The sequence below is a fragment of the Dendrobates tinctorius genome, unplaced genomic scaffold (assembly GCF_039654945.1).
Source record: "Dendrobates tinctorius isolate UK_male_01 unplaced genomic scaffold, ASM3965494v1 ptg000045l, whole genome shotgun sequence".
Lineage (NCBI taxonomy): Eukaryota > Metazoa > Chordata > Amphibia > Anura > Dendrobatidae > Dendrobates > Dendrobates tinctorius.
The window spans coordinates 20285768-20300609 of record NW_027361713.1 but is presented as its reverse complement, the minus strand read 5'-3'; positions in this window follow the sequence as shown (position 1 = coordinate 20300609).

Here is a 14842-nt window from a genome sequence, read left to right as displayed (position 1 = left end):
CACTCAAATTTCTTGGTAGAATCGTGCAGGACTGAAATTTTTGATGTTTTTCTACTCCTCTCATGAGCCCAAACAAGACTCTAAAAGGATGAGTTTGCAACTACTTTACTTTTGGAGAAAATTCAAAACATTCATTATTCAATAGAGCCCAATAGCAAATACCAGCGTTTTGAATGAAGAATCACATTTCTTGGTAGAATCATGCAGGATTGAAATTTTTGATGGTTTTTTACTCCTCTCAACAGCCCAAACAAGTTTATAAAAGGATGAGTTTGCAACTACTTTACTTTTGGAGAAAATTCAAAACATTCATTATTCAATAGGGCCCAAAATATCAAAAACCAGCGGTTTGAATGAACACACATTTCTTGGTAGAATCGTGCAGGACTGAAATTTTTGATGTTTTTCTACTCCTCTCATGAGCCTAAACAAGTCTCTAAAAGGATGAATTTGCAACTACTTTACTTTTGGAGAAAATTCAAAACATTCATTATTCAATAGAACCCAATAGCAAAAATCAGGTTTTGAATGAAGAATCACATTTCTTGGTAGAATCATGCAGGATTGAAATTTTTGATGGTTTTTTACTCCTCTCAACAGCCCAAACAAGTTTCTAAAAGGATGAGTTTGCAACTACTTTACTTTTGGAGAAAATTCAAAACATTCATTATTCAATAGGGCCCAAAATATCAAAAACCAGCGGTTTGAATGAACACTCACATTTCTTGGTAGAATCATGCAGGATTGAAATTTTTAATGGTTTTTTACTCCTCTCAACAGCCCAAACAAGTTTCTAAAAGGATGAGTTTGCAACTACTTTACTTTTGGAGAAAATTCAAAACATTCATTATTCAATAGGGCCCAAAATATCAAAAACCAGCGGTTTGAATGAACACACATTTCTTGGTAGAATCGTGCAGGACTGAAATTTTTGATGTTTTTCTACTCCTCTCATGAGCCCAAACAAGTCTCTAAAAGGATGAGTTTGCAACTACTTTACTGTTGGAGAAAATTCAAAACATTCATTATTCAATAGAGCCCAAAAGCAAAAACCAGCGTTTTGAATGAAGAATCACATTTCTTGGTAGAATCATGCAGGATTGAAATTTTTGATGGTTTTTTACTCCTCTCAACAGCCCAAACAAGTTTCTAAAAGGATGAGTTTGCAACTACTTTACTTTTGGAGAAAATTCAAAACATTCATTATTCAATAGGGCCCAAACTATCAAAAACCAGCGGTTTCAATGAACACACATTTCTTGGTAGAATCATGCAGGACTGAAATTTTTTATGTTTTTCTACTCCTCTCATGAGCCCAAACAAGTCTCTAAAAGCATGAGTTTGCAACTACTTTACTTTTGGAGAAAATTCAAAACATTCATTATTCAATAGAGCCCAATAGCAAAAATTAGGTTTTGAATGAAGAATCACATTTCTTGGTAGAATCATGCAGGATTGAAATTTTTGATGTTTTTTTACTCCTCTCAACAGCCCAAACAAGTTTCTAAAAGGATGAGTTTGCAACTACTTTACTTTTGGAGAAAATTCAAAACATTCATTATTCAATAGGGCCCAAACTATCAAAAACCAGCGGTTTGAATGAACACACATTTCTTGGTAGAATCATGCAGGACTGAAATTTTTGATATTTTTCTACTCCTCTCATGAGCCCAAACAAGTCTCTAAAAGGATGAGTTTGCAACTACTTTAATTTGGAGAAAATTCAAAACATTCATTATTCAATAGAGCCCAATAGCAAAAACCAGCGTTTTGAATGAAGAATCACATTTCTTGGTAGAATCATGCAGGATTGAAATTTTTGATGTTTTTTTACTCCTCTCAACAGCCCAAACAAGTTTCTAAAAGGATGAGTTTGCAACTACTTTACTTTTGGAGAAAATTCAAAACATTCATTATTCAATAGGGCCCAAAATATCAAAAACCAGCGGTTTGAATGAACACACATTTCTTGGTAGAATCGTGCAGGACTGAAATTTTTGATATTTTTCTACTCCTCTCATGAGCCCAAACAAGTCTCTAAAAGGATGAGTTTGCAACTACTATACTTTTGGAGAAAATTCAAAACATTCATTATTCAAAAGAGCCCAATAGCAAAAATCAGGTTTTGAATGAAGAATCACATTTCTTGGTAGAATCATGCAGGATTGAAATTTTTTTTTGTTTTTTACTCCGCTCAACAGCCCAAACAAGTTTCTAAAAGGATGAGCTTGCAACTACTTTACTTTTGGAGAAAATTCAAAACATTCATTATTCAATAGGGCCCAAACTATCAAAAACCAGGGGTTTGAATGAACACACATTTCTTGGTAGAATCGTGCAGGACTGAAATTTTTGATGTTTTTCTACTCCTCTCATGAGCCCAAACAAGACTCTAAAAGGATGAGTTTGCAACTACTTTACTTTTGGAGAAAATTCAAAACATTCATTATTCAATAGAGCCCAATAGCAAATACCAGCGTTTTGAATGAAGAATCACATTTCTTGGTAGAATCATGCAGGATTGAAATTTTTGATGGTTTTTTACTCCTCTCAACAGCCCAAACAAGTTTATAAAAGGATGAGTTTGCAACTACTTTACTTTTGGAGAAAATTCAAAACATTCATTATTCAATAGGGCCCAAAATATCAAAAACCAGCGGTTTGAATGAACACACATTTCTTGGTAGAATCGTGCAGGACTGAAATTTTTGATGTTTTTCTACTCCTCTCATGAGCCTAAACAAGTCTCTAAAAGGATGAATTTGCAACTACTTTACTTTTGGAGAAAATTCAAAACATTCATTATTCAATAGAACCCAATAGCAAAAATCAGGTTTTGAATGAAGAATCACATTTCTTGGTAGAATCATGCAGGATTGAAATTTTTGATGGTTTTTTACTCCTCTCAACAGCCCAAACAAGTTTCTAAAAGGATGAGTTTGCAACTACTTTACTTTTGGAGAAAATTCAAAACATTCATTATTCAATAGGGCCCAAAATATCAAAAACCAGCGGTTTGAATGAACACTCACATTTCTTGGTAGAATCGTGCAGGACTGAAATTTTTTATGTTTTTCTACTCCTCTCATGAGCCCAAACAAGACTCTAAAAGGATGAGTTTGCAACTACTTTACTTTTGGAGAAAATTCAAAACATTTATTATTCAATAGAGCCCAATAGCAAAAACCAGCGTTTTGAATGAAGAATCACATTTCTTGGTAGAATCATGCAGGATTGAAATTTTTGATGGTTTTTTACTCCTCTCAACAGCCCAAACAAGTTTCTAAAAGGATGAGTTTGCAACTACTTTACTTTTGGAGAAAAGTCAAAACATTCATTATTCAATAGGGCCCAAACTATCAAAAACCAGCGGTTTAAATGAACACACATTTCTTGGTAGAATCATGCAGGACTGAAATTTTTGATGTTTTTCTACTCCTCTCATGAGCCCAAACAAGTCTCTAAAAGCATGAGTTTGCAACTACTTTACTTTTGGAGAAAATTCAAAACATTCATTATTCAATAGAGCCCAATAGCAAAAATCAGGTTTTGAATGAAGAATCACATTTCTTGGTAGAATCATGCAGGATTGAAATTTTTGATGGTTTTTTACTCCTCTCAACAGCCCAAACAAGTTTCTAAAAGGATGAGTTTGCAACTACTTTACTTTTGGAGAAAATTCAAAACATTCATTATTCAATAGGGCCCAAAATATCAAAAACAAGCGGTTTGAATGAACACACATTTCTTGGTAGAATCGTGCAGGACTGAAATTTTTGATATTTTTCTACTCCTCTCATGAGCCCAAACAAGTCTCTAAAAGGATGAGTTTGCAACTACTATACTTTTGGAGAAAATTCAAAACATTCATTATTCAATAGAGCCCAATAGCAAAAATCAGGTTTTGAATGAAGAATCACATTTCTTGGTAGAATCATGCAGGATTGAATTTTTTTTTTGTTTTTTACTCCGCTCAACAGCCCAAACAAGTTTCTAAAAGGATGAGCTTGCAACTACTTTACTTTTGGAGAAAATTCAATAGATTCAATAGAGCAAATTCAATAGAGCAAATACCAGCGTTTTGAATGAAGAATCACATTTCTTGGTAGAATCATGCAGGATTGAAATTTTTGATGGTTTTTTACTCCTCTCAACAGCCCAAACAAGTTTATAAAAGGATGAGTTTGCAACTACTTTACTTTTGGAGAAAATTCAAAACATTCATTATTCAATAGGGCCCAAAATATCAAAAACCAGCGGTTTGAATGAACACACATTTCTTGGTAGAATCGTGCAGGACTGAAATTTTTGATGTTTTTCTACTCCTCTCATGAGCCTAAACAAGTCTCTAAAAGGATGAATTTGCAACTACTTTACTTTTGGAGAAAATTCAAAACATTCATTATTCAATAGAACCCAATAGCAAAAATCAGGTTTTGAATGAAGAATCACATTTCTTGGTAGAATCATGCAGGATTGAAATTTTTGATGGTTTTTTACTCCTCTCAACAGCCCAAACAAGTTTCTAAAAGGATGAGTTTGCAACTACTTTACTTTTGGAGAAAATTCAAAACATTCATTATTCAATAGGGCCCAAAATATCAAAAACCAGCGGTTTGAATGAACACTCACATTTCTTGGTAGAATCGTGCAGGACTGAAATTTTTTATGTTTTTCTACTCCTCTCATGAGCCCAAACAAGACTCTAAAAGGATGAGTTTGCAACTACTTTACTTTTGGAGAAAATTCAAAACATTTATTATTCAATAGAGCCCAATAGCAAAAACCAGCGTTTTGAATGAAGAATCACATTTCTTGGTAGAATCATGCAGGATTGAAATTTTTGATGGTTTTTTTACTCCTCTCAACAGCCCAAACAAGTTTCTAAAAGGATGAGTTTGCAACTACTTTACTTTTGGAGAAAAGTCAAAACATTCATTATTCAATAGGGCCCAAACTATCAAAAACCAGCGGTTTAAATGAACACACATTTCTTGGTAGAATCATGCAGGACTGAAATTTTTGATGTTTTTCTACTCCTCTCATGAGCCCAAACAAGTCTCTAAAAGCATGAGTTTGCAACTACTTTACTTTTGGAGAAAATTCAAAACATTCATTATTCAATAGAGCCCAATAGCAAAAATCAGGTTTTGAATGAAGAATCACATTTCTTGGTAGAATCATGCAGGATTGAAATTTTTGATGGTTTTTTACTCCTCTCAACAGCCCAAACAAGTTTCTAAAAGGATGAGTTTGCAACTACTTTACTTTTGGAGAAAATTCAAAACATTCATTATTCAATAGGGCCCAAAATATCAAAAACAAGCGGTTTGAATGAACACACATTTCTTGGTAGAATCGTGCAGGACTGAAATTTTTGATATTTTTCTACTCCTCTCATGAGCCCAAACAAGTCTCTAAAAGGATGAGTTTGCAACTACTATACTTTTGGAGAAAATTCAAAACATTCATTATTCAATAGAGCCCAATAGCAAAAATCAGGTTTTGAATGAAGAATCACATTTCTTGGTAGAATCATGCAGGATTGAAATTTTTTTTTGTTTTTTACTCCACTCAACAGCCCAAACAAGTTTCTAAAAGGATGAGCTTGCAACTACTTTACTTTTGGAGAAAATTCAAAACATTCATTATTCAATAGGGCCCAAACTATCAAAAACCAGGGGTTTGAATGAACACACATTTCTTGGTAGAATCGTGCAGGACTGAAATTTTTGATGTTTTTCTACTCCTCTCATGAGCCCAAACAAGACTCTAAAAGGATGAGTTTGCAACTACTTTACTTTTGGAGAAAATTCAAAACATTCATTATTCAATAGAGCCGAATAGCAAAAATCAGGTTTTGAATGAAGAATCACATTTCTTGGTAGAATCATGCAGGATTGAAATTTTTGATGGTTTTTTACTCCTCTCAAAAGCTCAAACAAGTTTCTAAAAGGATGAGTTTGCAACTACTTTACTTTTGGAGAAAATTCAAAACATTCATTATTCAATAGGGCCCAAACTATCAAAAACCAGCGGTTTGAATGAACACTCAAATTTCTTGGTAGAATCGTGCAGGACTGAAATTTTTGATGTTTTTCTACTCCTCTCATGAGCCCAAACAAGACTCTAAAAGGATGAGTTTGCAACTACTTTACTTTTGGAGAAAATTCAAAACATTCATTATTCAATAGAGCCCAATAGCAAATACCAGCGTTTTGAATGAAGAATCACATTTCTTGGTAGAATCATGCAGGATTGAAATTTTTGATGGTTTTTTACTCCTCTCAACAGCCCAAACAAGTTTATAAAAGGATGAGTTTGCAACTACTTTACTTTTGGAGAAAATTCAAAACATTCATTATTCAATAGGGCCCAAAATATCAAAAACCAGCGGTTTGAATGAACACACATTTCTTGGTAGAATCGTGCAGGACTGAAATTTTTGAAGTTTTTCTACTCCTCTCATGAGCCTAAACAAGTCTCTAAAAGGATGAATTTGCAACTACTTTACTTTTGGAGAAAATTCAAAACATTCATTATTCAATAGAACCCAATAGCAAAAATCAGGTTTTGAATGAAGAATCACATTTCTTGGTAGAATCATGCAGGATTGAAATTTTTGATGGTTTTTTACTCCTCTCAACAGCCCAAACAAGTTTCTAAAAGGATGAGTTTGCAACTACTTTACTTTTGGAGAAAATTCAAAACATTCATTATTCAATAGGGCCCAAAATATCAAAAACCAGCGGTTTGAATGAACACTCACATTTCTTGGTAGAATCGTGCAGGACTGAAATTTTTGATGTTTTTCTACTCCTCTCATGAGCCCAAACAAGTCTCTAAAAGCATGAGTTTGCAACTACTTTACTTTTGGAGAAAATTCAAAACATTCATTATTCAATAGAGCCCAATAGCAAAAATTAGGTTTTGAATGAAGAATCACATTTCTTGGTAGAATCATGCAGGATTGAAATTTTTGATGGTTTTTTACTCCTCTCAACAGCCCAAACAAGTTTCTAAAAGAATGAGTTTGCAACTACTTTACTTTTGGAGAAAATTCAAAACATTCATTATTCAATAGGGCCCAAACTATCAAAAACCAGCGGTTTGAATGAGCACACATTTCTTGGTAGAATCATGCAGGACTGAAATTTTTGATATTTTTCTACTCCTCTCATGAGCCCAAACAAGTCTCTAAAAGGATGAGTTTGCAACTACTTTAATTTGGAGAAAATTCAAAACATTCATTATTCAATAGAGCCCAATAGCAAAAACCAGCGTTTTGAATGAAGAATCACATTTCTTGGTAGAATCATGCAGGATTGAAATTTTTGATGTTTTTTTACTCCTCTCAACAGCCCAAACAAGTTTCTAAAAGGATGAGTTTGCAACTACTTTACTTTTGGAGAAAATTCAAAACATTCATTATTCAATAGGGCCCAAAATATCAAAAACCAGCGGTTTGAATGAACACACATTTCTTGGTAGAATCGTGCAGGACTGAAATTTTTGATGTTTTTCTACTCCTCTCATGAGCCCAAACAAGTCTCTAAAAGGATGAGTTTGCAACTACTTTACTTTTGGAGAAAATTCAAAACATTCATTATTCAATAGAGCCCAATAGCAAAAACCAGCATTTTGAATATAGTATCACATTTCTTGGTAGAATCATGCAGGATTGAAATTTTTGATGGTTTTTTACTCCTCTCAACAGCCCAAACAAGTTTCTAAAAGGATGAGTTTGCAACTACTTTACTTTTGGAGAAAATTCAAAACATTCATTATTCAATATGGCCCAAAATATCAAAAACCAGTGGTTTGAATGAACACACATTTCTTGGTAGAATCGTGCAGGACTGAAATTTTTGATGTTTTTCTACTCCTCTCATGAGCCCAAACAAGTCTCTAAAAGGATGAGTTTGCAACTACTTTACTTTTGGAGAAAAATCAAAACATTCATTATTCAATAGAGCCCAATAGCAAAAACCAGCGTTTTGAATGAAGAATCACATTTCTTGGTAGAATCATGCAGGATTGAAATTTTTGATGGTTTTTTACTCCTCTCAACAGCCCAAACAAGTTTCTAAAAGGATGAGTTTGCAACTACTTTACTTTTGGAGAAAATTCAAAACATTCATTATTCAATAGGGCCCAAACTATCAAAAACCAGCGGTTTCAATGAACACACATTTCTTGGTAGAATCATGCAGGACTGAAATTTTTGATGTTTTTCTACTCCTCTCATGAGCCCAAACAAGTCTCTAAAAGCATGAGTTTGCAACTACTTTACTTTTGGAGAAAATTCAAAACATTCATTATTCAATAGAGCCCAATAGCAAAAATCAGGTTTTGAATGAAGAATCACATTTCTTGGTAGAATCATGCAGGATTGAAATTTTTGATGGTTTTTTACTCCTCTCAACAGCCCAAACAAGTTTCTAAAAGGATGAGTTTGCAACTACTTTACTTTTGGAGAAAATTCAAAACATTCATTATTCAATAGGGCCCAAAATATCAAAAACAAGCGGTTTGAATGAACATACATTTCTTGGTAGAATAGTGCAGGACTGAAATTTTTGATATTTTTCTACTCCTCTCATGAGCCCAAACAAGTCTCTAAAAGGATGAGTTTGCAACTACTATACTTTTGGAGAAAATTCAAAACATTCATTATTCAATAGAGCCCAATAGCAAAAATCAGGTTTTGAATGAAGAATCACATTTCTTGGTAGAATCATGCAGGATTGAAATTTTTTTTTGTTTTTTATTCCACTCAACAGCCCAAACAAGTTTCTAAAAGGATGAGCTTGCAACTACTTTACTTTTGGAGAAAATTCAAAACATTCATTATTCAATAGGGCCCAAACTATCAAAAACCAGGGGTTTGAATGAACACACATTTCTTGGTAGAATCGTGCAGGACTGAAATTTTTGATGTTTTTCTACTCCTCTCATGAGCCCAAACAAGACTCTAAAAGGATGAGTTTGCAACTACTTTACTTTTGGAGAAAATTCAAAACATTCATTATTCAATAGAGCCGAATAGCAAAAATCAGGTTTTGAATGAAGAATCACATTTCTTGGTAGAATCATGCAGGATTGAAATTTTTGATGGTTTTTTACTCCTCTCAAAAGCTCAAACAAGTTTCTAAAAGGATGAGTTTGCAACTACTTTACTTTTGGAGAAAATTCAAAACATTCATTATTCAATAGGGCCCAAACTATCAAAAACCAGCGGTTTGAATGAACACTCAAATTTCTTGGTAGAATCGTGCAGGACTGAAATTTTTGATGTTTTTCTACTCCTCTCATGAGCCCAAACAAGACTCTAAAAGGATGAGTTTGCAACTACTTTACTTTTGGAGAAAATTCAAAACATTCATTATTCAATAGAGCCCAATAGCAAATACCAGCGTTTTGAATGAAGAATCACATTTCTTGGTAGAATCATGCAGGATTGAAATTTTTGATGGTTTTTTACTCCTCTCAACAGCCCAAACAAGTTTATAAAAGGATGAGTTTGCAACTACTTTACTTTTGGAGAAAATTCAAAACATTCATTATTCAATAGGGCCCAAAATATCAAAAACCAGCGGTTTGAATGAACACTCACATTTCTTGGTAGAATCGTGCAGGACTGAAATTTTTGATGTTTTTCTACTCCTCTCATGAGCCCAAACAAGACTCTAAAAGGATGAGTTTGCAACTACTTTACTTTTGGAGAAAATTCAAAACATTCATTATTCAATAGAGCCCAATAGCAAATACCAGCGTTTTGAATGAAGAATCACATTTCTTGGTAGAATCATGCAGGATTGAAATTTTTGATGGTTTTTTACTCCTCTCAACAGCCCAAACAAGTTTATAAAAGGATGAGTTTGCAACTACTTTACTTTTGGAGAAAATTCAAAACATTCATTATTCAATAGGGCCCAAAATATCAAAAACCAGCGGTTTGAATGAACACACATTTCTTGGTAGAATCGTGCAGGACTGAAATTTTTGATGTTTTTCTACTCCTCTCATGAGCCTAAACAAGTCTCTAAAAGGATGAATTTGCAACTACTTTACTTTTGGAGAAAATTCAAAACATTCATTATTCAATAGAACCCAATAGCAAAAATCAGGTTTTGAATGAAGAATCACATTTCTTGGTAGAATCATGCAGGATTGAAATTTTTGATGGTTTTTTACTCCTCTCAACAGCCCAAACAAGTTTCTAAAAGGATGAGTTTGCAACTACTTTACTTTTGGAGAAAATTCAAAACATTCATTATTCAATAGGGCCCAAAATATCAAAAACCAGCGGTTTGAATGAACACTCACATTTCTTGGTAGAATCGTGCAGGACTGAAATTTTTTATGTTTTTCTACTCCTCTCATGAGCCCAAACAAGACTCTAAAAGGATGAGTTTGCAACTACTTTACTTTTGGAGAAAATTCAAAACATTTATTATTCAATAGAGCCCAATAGCAAAAACCAGCGTTTTGAATGAAGAATCACATTTCTTGGTAGAATCATGCAGGATTGAAATTTTTGATGTTTTTTTACTCCTCTCAACAGCCCAAACAAGTTTCTAAAAGGATGAGTTTGCAACTACTTTACTTTTGGAGAAAAGTCAAAACATTCATTATTCAATAGGGCCCAAACTATCAAAAACCAGCGGTTTAAATGAACACACATTTCTTGGTAGAATCATGCAGGACTGAAATTTTTGATGTTTTTCTACTCCTCTCATGAGCCCAAACAAGTCTCTAAAAGCATGAGTTTGCAACTACTTTACTTTTGGAGAAAATTCAAAACATTCATTATTCAATAGAGCCCAATAGCAAAAATCAGGTTTTGAATGAAGAATCACATTTCTTGGTAGAATCATGCAGGATTGAAATTTTTGATGGTTTTTTACTCCTCTCAACAGCCCAAACAAGTTTCTAAAAGGATGAGTTTGCAACTACTTTACTTTTGGAGAAAATTCAAAACATTCATTATTCAATAGGGCCCAAAATATCAAAAACCAGCGGTTTGAATGAACACACATTTCTTGGTAGAATCGTGCAGGACTGAAATTTTTGATGTTTTTCTACTCCTCTCATGAGCCCAAACAAGTCTCTAAAAGGATGAGTTTGCAACTACTTTACTGTTGGAGAAAATTCAAAACATTCATTATTCAATAGAGCCCAAAAGCAAAAACCAGCGTTTTGAATGAAGAATCACATTTCTTGGTAGAATCATGCAGGATTGAAATTTTTGATGGTTTTTTACTCCTCTCAACAGCCCAAACAAGTTTCTAAAAGGATGAGTTTGCAACTACTTTACTTTTGGAGAAAATTCAAAACATTCATTATTCAATAGGGCCCAAACTATCAAAAACCAGCGGTTTCAATGAACACACATTTCTTGGTAGAATCATGCAGGACTGAAATTTTTGATGTTTTTCTACTCCTCTCATGAGCCCAAACAAGTCTCTAAAAGCATGAGTTTGCAACTACTTTACTTTTGGAGAAAATTCAAAACATTCATTATTCAATAGGGCCCAAACTATCAAAAACCAGCGGTTTGAATGAACACACATTTCTTGGTAGAATCATGCAGGACTGAAATTTTTGATATTTTTCTACTCCTCTCATGAGCCCAAACAAGTCTCTAAAAGGATGAGTTTGCAACTACTTTAATTTGGAGAAAATTCAAAACATTCATTATTCAATAGAGCCCAATAGCAAAAACCAGCGTTTTGAATGAAGAATCACATTTCTTGGTAGAATCATGCAGGATTGAAATTTTTGATGTTTTTTTACTCCTCTCAACAGCCCAAACAAGTTTCTAAAAGGATGAGTTTGCAACTACTTTACTTTTGGAGAAAATTCAAAACATTCATTATTCAATATGGCCCAAAATATCAAAAACCAGCGGTTTGAATGAACACACATTTCTTGGTAGAATCGTGCAGGACTGAAATTTTTGATGTTTTTCTACTCCTCTCATGAGCCCAAACAAGTCTCTAAAAGGATGAGTTTGCAACTACTTTACTTTTGGAGAAAAATCAAAACATTCATTATTCAATAGAGCCCAATAGCAAAAACCAGCGTTTTGAATGAAGAATCACATTTCTTGGTAGAATCATGCAGGATTGAAATTTTTGATGGTTTTTTACTCCTCTCAACAGCCCAAACAAGTTTCTAAAAGGATGAGTTTGCAACTACTTTACTTTTGGAGAAAATTCAAAACATTCATTATTCAATAGGGCCCAAACTATCAAAAACCAGCGGTTTCAATGAACACACATTTCTTGGTAGAATCATGCAGGACTGAAATTTTTGATGTTTTTCTACTCCTCTCATGAGCCCAAACAAGTCTCTAAAAGCATGAGTTTGCAACTACTTTACTTTTGGAGAAAATTCAAAACATTCATTATTCAATAGAGCCCAATAGCAAAAATCAGGTTTTGAATGAAGAATCACATTTCTTGGTAGAATCATGCAGGATTGAAATTTTTGATGGTTTTTTACTCCTCTCAACAGCCCAAACAAGTTTCTAAAAGGATGAGTTTGCAACTACTTTACTTTTGGAGAAAATTCAAAACATTCATTATTCAATAGGGCCCAAAATATCAAAAACAAGCGGTTTGAATGAACATACATTTCTTGGTAGAATCGTGCAGGACTGAAATTTTTGATATTTTTCTACTCCTCTCATGAGCCCAAACAAGTCTCTAAAAGGATGAGTTTGCAACTACTATACTTTTGGAGAAAATTCAAAACATTCATTATTCAATAGAGCCCAATAGCAAAAATCAGGTTTTGAATGAAGAATCACATTTCTTGGTAGAATCATGCAGGATTGAAATTTTTTTTTGTTTTTTACTCCACTCAACAGCCCAAACAAGTTTCTAAAAGGATGAGCTTGCAACTACTTTACTTTTGGAGAAAATTCAAAACATTCATTATTCAATAGGGCCCAAACTATCAAAAACCAGGGGTTTGAATGAACACACATTTCTTGGTAGAATCGTGCAGGACTGAAATTTTTGATGTTTTTCTACTCCTCTCATGAGCCCAAACAAGACTCTAAAAGGATGAGTTTGCAACTACTTTACTTTTGGAGAAAATTCAAAACATTCATTATTCAATAGAGCCGAATAGCAAAAATCAGGTTTTGAATGAAGAATCACATTTCTTTGTAGAATCATGCAGGATTGAAATTTTTGATGGTTTTTTACTCCTCTCAAAAGCTCAAAAAAGTTTCTAAAAGGATGAGTTTGCAACTACTTTACTTTTGGAGAAAATTCAAAACATTCATTATTCAATAGGGCCCAAACTATCAAAAACCAGCGGTTTGAATGAACACTCAAATTTCTTGGTAGAATCGTGCAGGACTGAAATTTTTGATGTTTTTCTACTCCTCTCATGAGCCCAAACAAGACTCTAAAAGGATGAGTTTGCAACTACTTTACTTTTGGAGAAAATTCAAAACATTCATTATTCAATAGAGCCCAATAGCAAATACCAGCGTTTTGAATGAAGAATCACATTTCTTGGTAGAATCATGCAGGATTGAAATTTTTGATGGTTTTTTACTCCTCTCAACAGCCCAAACAAGTTTATAAAAGGATGAGTTTGCAACTACTTTACTTTTGGAGAAAATTCAAAACATTCATTATTCAATAGGGCCCAAAATATCAAAAACCAGCGGTTTGAATGAACACTCACATTTCTTGGTAGAATCGTGCAGGACTGAAATTTTTTATGTTTTTCTACTCCTCTCATGAGCCCAAACAAGACTCTAAAAGGATGAGTTTGCAACTACTTTACTTTTGGAGAAAATTCAAAACATTCATTATTCAATAGGGCCCAAAATATCAAAAACCAGCGGTTTGAATGAACACTCACATTTCTTGGTAGAATCGTGCAGGACTGAAATTTTTAATGTTTTTCTACTCCTCTCATGAGCCCAAACAAGACTCTAAAAGGATAAGTTTGCAACTACTTTACTTTTGGAGAAAATTCAAAACATTCATTATTCAATAGGGCCCAAAATATCAAAAACCAGCGGTTTGAATGAACACACATTTCTTGGTAGAATCATGCAGGACTGAAATTTTTGATGTTTTTCTACTCCTCTCATGAGCCCAAACAAGTCTCTAAAAGGATGAGTTTGCAACTACTTTACTTTTGGAGAAAATTCAAAACATTCATTATTCAATAGGGCCCAAAATATCAAAAACCAGCGGTTTGAATGAACACACATTTCTTGGTAGAATCATGCAGGACTGAAATTTTTGATGTTTTTCTACTCTCATGAGCCCAAACAAGTCTCTAAAAGCATGAGTTTGCAACTACTTTACTTTTGGAGAAAATTCAAAACATTCATTATTCAATAGAGCCCAATAGCAAAAATCAGGTTTTGAATGAAGAATCACATTTCTTGGTAGAATCATGCAGGATTGAAATTTTTGATAGTTTTTTACTCCTCTCAACAGCCCAAACAAGTTTCTAAAAGGATGAGTTTGCAACTACTTTACTTTTGGAGAAAATTCAAAACATTCATTATTCAATAGGGCCCAAAATATCAAAAACCAGCAGTTTGAAAAAACACACATTTCTTGGTAGAATCATGCAGGACTGAAATTTTTGATGTTTTTCTACTCCTCTCATGAGCCCAAACAAGTCTCTAAAAGGATGAGTTTGCAACTACTTTACTTTTGGAGAAAATTCAAAACATTCATTATTCAATAGAGCCCAATAGCAAAAACCAGCGTTTTGAATGAAGAATCACATTTCTTGGTAGAATCATGCAGGATTGAAATTTTTGATGGTTTTTTACTCCTCTCAACAGCCCAAA